General features: G+C 33.3%; 1 protein-coding gene across 1 annotated transcript in view; it reads left to right on the top strand.

The window, feature by feature from the left end:
* Positions 1-9,947, top strand: part of LOC137652295 (uncharacterized) — a 133,190-nt gene that overhangs the window by 1,089 nt on the left and 122,154 nt on the right. The gene's annotated exons all lie outside the window — the stretch shown is intronic.

Below are 9,947 nucleotides of genomic sequence, written 5' to 3'. Positions count from 1 at the left end.
TCAGGTGTAGGTGAAGATATAAGAGAATCTGTAAAGAATATGCCAGACTATTCGGTGTATGTGTAGGCAAAGGGAAAGTGAACCGTAACCAGAGAAAAGGATCCAATACAGTACTGTATGGCCAATCAAAGGACCACATAACTCTCTAGCGGTAGTATCTCAACGGGTGACTGGTGCCCTGACTAACCTACTATCTATGATATACGGATTTTTTACAACTTGGGAGCGAGAGAGAGAGAGAGAGAGAGAGAGAGAGAGAGAGAGAGAGAGAGAGAGAGAGAGAGAGAGAGAGAGAGAGGTTGATTTCAATCTTCCACATATCTCTTACCACATTCCTCTTGTAGCAACTATTGAACGGAAGATGTTGATTATTGATTTACTTCTATCAAATTTTAAAGGTTTTCGTAAATTTCAAGCTTTATATCGTGATTTTATTTGATTCTTCCTATTAAACATTTCTCCAAAGAAAAGCTTCGTTTTTATTTCTTTGAAGATTTTCCTTTTTCTCCGATTTTATTCTATCCACTGTACTATTTTTTATAGATACAAGTTACCACGCAAATTAAAACAGCTTTGTTTGCAATATATGTTACATTCAGAACCTGTAAACTTATTGAACAATTATAGAATTATGGAGTTTTCATGCCATGTAGATTTGTTAATCATGTCATATTTCAATCTTACAAATGATATTAACCAAAAATCGTAGCATTCAAACTACTTTATAATCCTAATTATAGTTCGATTTCAAGTTAGGGATTTCTTCCCAGATGCTGAACAGAACAAAATCTAATCGATAAAACAGCCATATCAGAGTTTTCTATGAAATGATCTTACTCCTCGAAAATTTTATTGTCACTTGACGTGGTTTTATCTCCTTAAAAAGTAAACAAAAGCACTTAATTTACCAACAGGAGTATGCACACCAACGGAGCATGAATAAACATAAAAAAACGAATGATACAGAGATTTACATCTGACGCTCGTTCGTTCGTTTAAGATCGCCTTGCCTATAGCAAGACACGGCTCTTGCACTAGGGCAGAAGAGAGAGAGATTCAGACGTAGATGCATATCAAGACCACTTAGATCTAAGTGAGCCCTGATACATACATATACCAGTGGGTAGAGAGGGGTCAGCTGAAATTTACTGCAGTATTAAATCCAAAATAATTTGTCTCTATCGACTGTATTATAGTAGCATATTGGACATTGTTTATATATATATATATATATATATATATATATATATATATATATATATATATATATATATATATATATATATATATATATATATATATATATATATATATATATATATATATATATATATATAAATATATATGTATATGTATATATATATATATATATATATATATATGGAGATTTCATAGTAGTAAAACTCAATGAACATTACACCAAATGTCCTACAGCTTGGAAAATTTATAATTATGCTAATTCATAAAAAGATGGAAGACATAAAAGACCAATGAAAAACCAAATGTCCTACCAATAAGTTTACTCCCAGTAATATAAAGAATATTTACAAAGGTCATGTTAGGCCAAATAGAGACAGCTAGACTTAATCCACCAAGAGAGCAGACAGGCTTTAGAAGTGAGTATTCAGCAAATGACTATATCCATGTAATTAACCAGCTGATGGAAAAAATCAACAGAGCATGTCAAACCACTGTGTATGGCACTTTTAGACTGAGAAAGCTTTTGATTCTGTCAAAAACGTCAGCATTAATGAAAGCCCTTCTTAAAATATTCCTTTATTATTTATCTTGTAGTTTATCTATTTCCTTGTATCCTTTCCTCACTGGGCTACTTTTCCCTGTTTGTGCCCCTTTGGCTTATAGCATCTTGCTTTTCCAACTAGGGTTATAGCTTAGTTTGTAGTGAAAATAATGATAATAAAAGGGGAATCTTTCGTTAGAACACTTGAAGATATCTATACGGGAAGTACAACCACCCGAAATCTACATATAGTATAAATTCCGATTGAGAAAGGAGTTAGACAGGGAAACCACATCTCACTTAAATTATTCACAGTGTGCTTAGAAGTTTTTAAGAATTTATATTAAGAAAATGTAGGAATTAACATTAATTTGAAATATTTTAGCACCTTGAGATTTGCAAATGACAGTTCTATTTATTGAATGATGGGAGGAATTGGAAAAGATAGAAGATTTGGATAGAGAATGAAGAAATATACTGTAGAACTGAAAATAAATATAAATAATACTAAGATAATGTTCAATAAAACTGCAGAGGCAACAATTAAGCGTTATGGACGAACCTCTAGAGATAGTAGATGAATATTATGTACTTATGTTTCCCAAGGACATGAGAGCAAGTTAATAGAAGGATAGGCATAGGATGGAGAGGTTTTGGTAAACAAAATAAGATTAGGAAAAGTAAAAGGTCACTTTCTCTAAAAAAAAAAAAAAAAAAAAAAAAAGAATATTTAATCTGATGGTCCTGGCAGTAATAACTTATGCCTCAGAAACTTGGAACCTTACAAAAGACTTATAACATACGCTAGTTACAACTCAAAGATCTATGGAGAGAATAATGATGGAATTAAAACAGAGACAGATAAAAAGTAACAAGGATACCAGAGCAAACTAATGTAGAAAATATTCTAAAATTTTGTAAGAAAAGAAAATAGACATGGGCAGGCATATGAGAATGTCAGATAATAGCTGGACATTAAGAATAGCAGACGTGGTCACTAGATATTGCAAAAGAAGTAGGGGAAGGAAAAGAAGACGATGAACTGACGAGCTATGAAAGTTTGCTGGTATAGTCTGCCATACAAAGACCATAAACAGACAGGAGTGGAAGGGTATGACTGAGGACTTTGTCCTACAGTGGACTAGCAATTGATGATGATTATATATATATATATATATATATATATATATATATATATATATATATATATATATATATATATATTAAGAACAGACTGAAAACAAGTTCCTAAATCTAAACAATAATCTACATCTATGGTAATAATACAAACGAAGATAGTCCAGATCTGCAGCCGAAATCTTTATCGAAATCTTTTTGAATTACTGATAGTTTGCCATTGTATTTCTAGAATCTCTCTCTCTCTCTCTCTCTCTCTCTCTCTCTCTCTCTCTCTCTCTCTCTCTCTCTCTCTCTCTCTCTCTCTCTCTCTTTGTCTAGGTTGATTTTATTTTTTAGTTAAATCTTATGTAATCTGCACTGACGTTCACCGTAACTAAAGTCAAGTGTAACAGTTTCATAAAGTAATTGACATCTCTTCATAGAAAACTAATGCAATTAACATTAATGTGTCAGGATATGACTATAGCTTATACCTAGAAAAAGGTATTCCACGAACTACCACATTACTTTGACTTTAAAAAAAAAAGTATATTTTGGCAACTGATATGTAATTCTTCTTGATACAGATATAGAATACCTATAAATTATTTTGTGATTATTATAATGATGGCAATGTCGAATGGTTTCAACAGTATAGTAATTGTTCTTGTTTAGTAGCGAGTCTCCCTTTAGCAGTCATCTAGTGAAGATCTCTTCAAATCAGAGAATACGAGAAAAATACTTATAAGAAAGTTTTCTCCTTTCAATGAAATATATTTCCAAGCTACAATTGTAGATTTGAAGGAAATAATTTTCAAAAGATGTATGAAGTTATAATTCTTATCACCACTAATCATAACTCTCTGATTTCAAATTAACTATGGGTCGACAGTAAACACATATGGGGATTTTTTTTTACGGCTATTTATAAGTGAATACAATAAGAAGGTAAACTTAGACCATTTGTACAATAACGGCGATAAGACTTCATATTGATCCTACTTTACATATTTGTGATTAAAATGGGTTTGACACTAATGCTCGGGACTATCATAGATTTACTTTCAAATGTTGAATCATAAATACTGAAGGGTTTTACTTCTGAGCAAGAACACCGTCGTAAGAAAACAAAATGTAAAAAAAAAGAAAAAACTTAATTAAAGGATGAAACCTGAAAATAAAGATAACTGACAAAATAAATATTTTCTACCAATATACCTAGTTTAAGTAATTTTTTTTAAATCCCAAGTTTAACAATAATTTTTTTTTTTTTTAAAACCCAAAGTTTAATAGTCAAACTCCCTTTTGGGAAACCCCAATTTTAACAGTCAAACTTTATTTTATGAAAACCCTAAAGTTAACCGGCAAACTTTTTCTTTGGAAACCCCAAGTTTAACAGTCAAACTTTTTTCTTGAAACCCCCAAGTATAAGTCAAAATTTTTTTTATGAAAAACCCAAGTTTAACAGTCAAACTTTTTTCTTGAAACCCCCAAGTATAAGTCAAAATTTTTTTTATGAAAAACCCAAGTTTAACAGTCACATTTTTTTCTTGAAAATCCCAAGTTTAACAGTCAAACTTTTTTTCTTGATAACCCAAGTTGAACAGTATTTTTTTTTCTTGTAAACCCTATGTTTAACAGTCAAACTTGTTTTCATGAAAACCCCAAGTTTAAGTCAAACCTTTTTTTATGAAAACTCCAAGTTTATAAGTCAATTTTTTTATTGAAAATTCCAAGTTTAACAGTCAAACTTTTTTCTTGAAAACCCCATGTTTAACAGTCAAACTTTTTTCTTGAAAACCCCATGTTTAATAGTCAAACCTTTTTCTTGATAACCCCAAGTTCAACAGTCACACTTTATTCTTGAAAACCCCAAGTTTAACAGTCAAACGTTTTTCTTGTAAATCCCAAGTTCAACAGTCAAACTTTTTTTCTTGAAAACCCCCAGTTTGACAGTAAAACCTTTTTTTTTTGTAAATAAGGGGTGGTGGTCGTCACCCCTGCGACCAACCCTGGATCCGCTAGTGGTGACGTATGGTCGGTGTGCTTGTCTCGCCCTTTCAGTGCTTATATTTTCTACCACAGCTTACGATTGATGTTCGTAACATTTGTTGCTGTATTTAGTATTTTCCACAGAGACTCCAGGAGTACTTTAGCCACTGCATCATGTGAACTATTGCTCTTTGAATATATCTTGTTTTAAAGGCCTGATCTTGTGCTGCCGTCATCACTCCTTCAGTTTTCTTGTTAAGTTCTTCCCTCCGTAGCCACTGCCATATTTCGTTATAGGAGAATTCTTCAGTTTGTCTCATGTCTGTGCATTGCTTTTCTTCACCATTTTTCTAGTCTCTTTTTTCCGTTCTCTCCTTATATACTTATGGGTCTTAACTCTTAATCCTCCGTTTTAAAGTTTTCTTCCCATGAACTCTTTAGTCATGCTTTTACACTGGCCTTTAGATACTGTCTCAACACTCTACTTTCGACGATGGCACAAGTTTCCGTGCTGATGAGTGTTTTTCATTTTTTGCTATGTGGCACATAAAGTCTGTGAATGTTTGCTCTTGGGTGCAGTGCTTGAAACATGTTCATTACCTTTCTAGTTTTTTATATCCATGTTGCGTAGCTCTGACTTCCACTGCATTATTCCAACACTGCACCTACTTACTGGCACTGCTCAGATGTACTGTATATTGCCTTTACTGTGTTTCCAAAGTTAAGCTTTGACTTCATTATAGCTTTTATTCTTTCCACGTATTCTCATGTAATCTTTTTCATCATCTCACAGTGTTATATTGCTTCTCCTTCTATTACCCCGAGGTATTTATAGCTTGCTTTATCCATTACGTGATAACACTTCCACACAGCAGCTTTATACCTTCAGTTCTTGTTATTTTTCCTTTCTCTATGCTAATTAGAACACACTTTTATATTCCAAACTTTATCTTGATGTCTTCTAATACAATTTTTAGCATCTGGATTAGCATGTCTATATCCTTAGCATCTTTCCTAAACAGCTTGATGTCATCCATGCCGTTTTCCAGAACATGTAGGTATAGTTTTCCAGTTTAGCATTTATTCTTGAGGAAGTAGATAGTATTATCATCTACACCATGTATCTTTAAGCATGCTATAAGCGATGAGGGTGGTATTTTGTCGAAGGTTTTCTTGCAGTATAGGCCTATCCATTTCATACTCATGTTCCTTTTCCTTCTCTCGGTGTTCTTCATTACAATTTTGTCTATCAGTAACTGGTCTTTTATGCCTCTGCATATCTTTCTGCGTCCTTTTTGCTGGCTGAGAAGGATGTTTGTTTCCTACAGGTAGATGTAGTACAGCTGTCTTTCGCTGATGATAACAGTTAGTAGCTTCCATATTATTGGTAATTGGTCTAAAGGTGCTTGCTACATGTAACCTATATTTTTGTCTCTTTGTATTATTATTATTATTATTATTATTATTAGTAGTAGTAGTAGTAGTAGTAGTAGTAGTAGTAGTATTATTATTATTATTATTATTATTATTATTATTATTATTATTATTATTATTATGATGATGATGATGATGATTATTATTATTATTATCATTTTATTATCAAATGGATCCTAGAACAATAACAGCACATTCACAAAACAATGAGCTATTTGCATTTCTATAATCTCTTCATCACTTTATTCTTTCCTTGTGTTTTCGTCATATCCTTTCTTAAAATTTCTTAGCTGCAAGTTAGGACGTACATCCGCCCTCTGAATATAAAACAAGTTTCTGTACGTCGTATTGGAGTGTTTTACAAACAGTATGAATTATGATATCAGCATTCTAACACTTTTAATCTTTTCTTATCTGTCTAGTGTTCTTTGTTATGAGTTTCTTCTCGCAAGATTGCGTTGAATGTTAAGGTTATTCCTAGCAGTGGCCGTTAATTTTCCACTCACCACAATGATGTCTCACACTGCAAATGCAATTAGGAGAGAGAGAGAGAGAGAGAGAGAGAGAGAGAGAGAGAGAGAGAGAGAGAGAGAGAGAGAGAGAGAGAGAGATCTAACCACACCATGCAAGCCATACCATCTTTTTAAGCATTGCCAGTTCGTCGTACATTACCTACTAAATTGTCTCCCTAGAATGACCTTCTCTTACCAGATCGTCAGGTACGAACAATCGTTTCCGTTTGATTCGCGTCCATGTGAGAACAATCTCAAGAAATTCAATGTCTTCAACAAGAGGAAGCTTCAAGAGTTGTTAAATGTTAACTTGTTTTCTCTTTGTTACAAAGGAGAAGATCTAAAGGGCTTCTAGCTCGTTTGCCGCCAGCTGTTGCATGCATGTTGTTTATTTGCTTGTGTTTACACTTCCGCAAGATTCTTTCTGTAACATAACAACTCTAGCAGTTGATTCTATTGTACTTCTCAATCTGTTTGTGTTCTGTCTTTGTGCGTGTACGTTTTGCACGTTTGTAATTCCTTTCTTTGTATATCTATCTAATAAGTGATATGTATACTTCATATATTTGCACTCATATACATACATGCGCACACACACACACACACACACATATATATATATATATATATATATATATATATATATATATATATATATATATATATATATATATATATATATATATATATATATATATATATATATATATATATATATCAGCCATTGCTAGTCCACTGCAGGACAAAGATCGCAGACATGCCCTTCCACTTGCATCTATTTATGGTCTTTCTATACCAATATATACTCACACATTTTCTTAGCTCGCAATCCATCATCTTCTCTTCTTTTCCCTGCCCATCTAAAAATCTCTAGGGACCCATTCTGTTAATCTTAATGTCCATCTATTATCTGTCATTCCCATTATATGTCCTGCTCAAGTCCATTTCTTTTTCTTACGTGTTCTTATCAGATCCTCCACTTTTGTATGCTCCTGTATCCATGTTGTACTTTTTTTTTTGTCTGTTAATGTTAATCCTATTCTTATTCTTTCTATAGCTGTTTTAGTTGTAATTAGCTTATGTTCTAAGGCTTCTAGTGCCTGATGCATAAGATAATACTGGTAGGACCATCTGGATATATATATATATATATATATAATATATATATATATATATATATATATATATATATATATATATATATATATATATATATATATATATATATATATAGTATATATATATATATTTATATATACAGTATACACACACACACACACACACACATATATATATATATATATATATATATATATATATATATGTGTGTGTGTGTGTGTGTGTGTGTGTGTACATGCACTGTATATACACATACACACGCGCGCGCAAACGTGGTGAAAGGGTTTGTGTATTGCCACGATCAGCAAAGTTGTACTAGTCGGGGCAACTTATACAAGGTTGGTTTGCTGTGAGCGATCAGACTGAAGTCTTCCACTATCACAAATCTGCAGTTGGCCAGTGTGATGATGAAAACTGGCCAAACCCGTGGCATGAATAACATGAACGGACACTCGGTAGACTGCATGCCTTTGCCTATATCACGTTGTATAACATAAATTTGTTATCGGAATTGGGCTAATTTTAGCACTATATTTGCACCGACTCGCGGCGGTGCCCTTTTAGCTCGGAAAAGTTTCCTGATCGCTGATTGGTTAGAATTATCTTGTCCAACCAATCAGCGATCCGGAAACTTTTCCGAGCTAAAAGGGCACCGCTGCGAGTCGGTGCAAATATGCATCGCTAAAAGAAATGGGCTATAGTTTCATGCAAATCATATAAAACTTGGCCACAATATGGCAAAAGACGATTTTTTAACTTTTCATGACCTTAGCCTTGACTTTAGATTCAATTACTTCCAAATCTATTCAAATTGTCCTTGGATCATAGCCAATCATCCCACCAAATTTCATGAGATTCTGTCAAACAGTTTTTGATTTATGCGAATCACAAACACACAAACAAATACACGCCTATCAAAATATAACCTTCACTGCAACGAAGCTGGCGAAGGTAATGACAGTGGACTAGAAACAGCTTCATCTGTTGTTTTATTTACTTATATATATATATATATATATATATATATATATATATATATATATATATATATATATATATATATATATATATCATCCTCATCATCTCCTCCTACGCCTATTGACGCAAAGGGCCTCGGTTAAATTTTGCCAGTTGTCTCCATCTTGAGCTTTCAATTCAATACTCCATTCATCATATCCTACTTCGCGCTTCATAGTCTTCGGCCATGTAGGCCTGGGTCTTCCAACTCTTCTAGTGCCTTGTGGAGCCCAACTGAACGTTTGGTGAACTAATCTCTCTTGAGGAGTGCGAAGAGCATGCCCAAACCATCTCCATTTACCCCTCATCATGATCTCATCAACATATGTCACTCGAGTAATCTCTCTTATAGTTTAATTTCTAATCCTATCCTGCCATTTTACTCCCAATATCCTTCTGAGGGCTTTGTTCTTAAATCTGCTAAATCTATTGGAGATTGTTTCATTGTCATACCATGACTCATATCCACACAGTAACACCGATCACACTAAACTGATATATAGTCTGATTTTTATAAGTAATTTCAGTCGATTTGACTTCCAAATTTTACATAACATAGCCATTGTCTGATTTGCTTTTTTCAATTTTTCACTAAACTCTAATTCTAAAAACCCTGTATTGGAGATCATAGTTCCTAGATACGTAAATGATTCTACCTCATTAATCTTTTCTCCTTGCAATGATATTTCATCTTCCATTGCATAATCCGTTCCCATCATCTCTGTCTTTCTTCTATTTATCTTCAGCCCAACCACGTGTGATATTTCATGCATTCTGGTAAGCAAGCATTGCAGATCTTGTGGTGTTATGCTAACAAGGACAGCATCATCAGCATACTCTAGGTCTGCTAAATTCCTATCACCAATCCAGTCCATTCCTTCTTCACCATCTATGACTATTCTACGCATCACAAAATCCATGAGGAGGATAAACAACATAGGTGACAACGCATTCCTTTGAAGTACTCCACTGTTCACTGGAAATTCATTTGATAAAACTCAATTAACATTAAC

Source organism: Palaemon carinicauda, chromosome 13, assembly GCF_036898095.1.
Source record: "Palaemon carinicauda isolate YSFRI2023 chromosome 13, ASM3689809v2, whole genome shotgun sequence".
Taxonomy (NCBI): domain Eukaryota; kingdom Metazoa; phylum Arthropoda; class Malacostraca; order Decapoda; family Palaemonidae; genus Palaemon; species Palaemon carinicauda.
The sequence above is the reverse complement of the archived record's forward strand: the minus strand, read 5'-3'. Positions and strand labels throughout refer to the sequence as shown.